Here is a 366-nt window from a genome sequence, read left to right as displayed (position 1 = left end):
GGGAGGTGGCAGCTTGTGGGCGCCAGGAGCTGAGGGAGGAGGGAGGCCCCGGAACACACCCGCTGCCTCTGCCCGCTGGGCGACGCTGCCCGGAGCGAGCTCTAGTCCTGGGCTCCAGGCGGGGACGCCTCCCTGTCGGCGCTTGAATTTAAGATAATTAAACGCTTCCAAGCTGCCACTCTTCTCCAGTAGCGTGGGGTCACTCCAAGAACGCATTTCGGTTGCAAAAGGAGAAAGGAGCAACCCAAAGCCTAAAGAAAACTATTTTCCACCGGGATTATCCACAGTGGATTTTTAGAAGGCAGACTTGTTCTTTAGTTCAGGACTTCATCATTGAAAAAACAAAGTCCGCGTATAAAAGTTTTT

The sequence above is a fragment of the Marmota marmota genome, unplaced genomic scaffold, assembly GCF_001458135.2.
Source record: "Marmota marmota marmota unplaced genomic scaffold, marMar, whole genome shotgun sequence".
NCBI lineage: Eukaryota > Metazoa > Chordata > Mammalia > Rodentia > Sciuridae > Marmota > Marmota marmota.
This window is presented reverse-complemented; position numbering follows the sequence as displayed.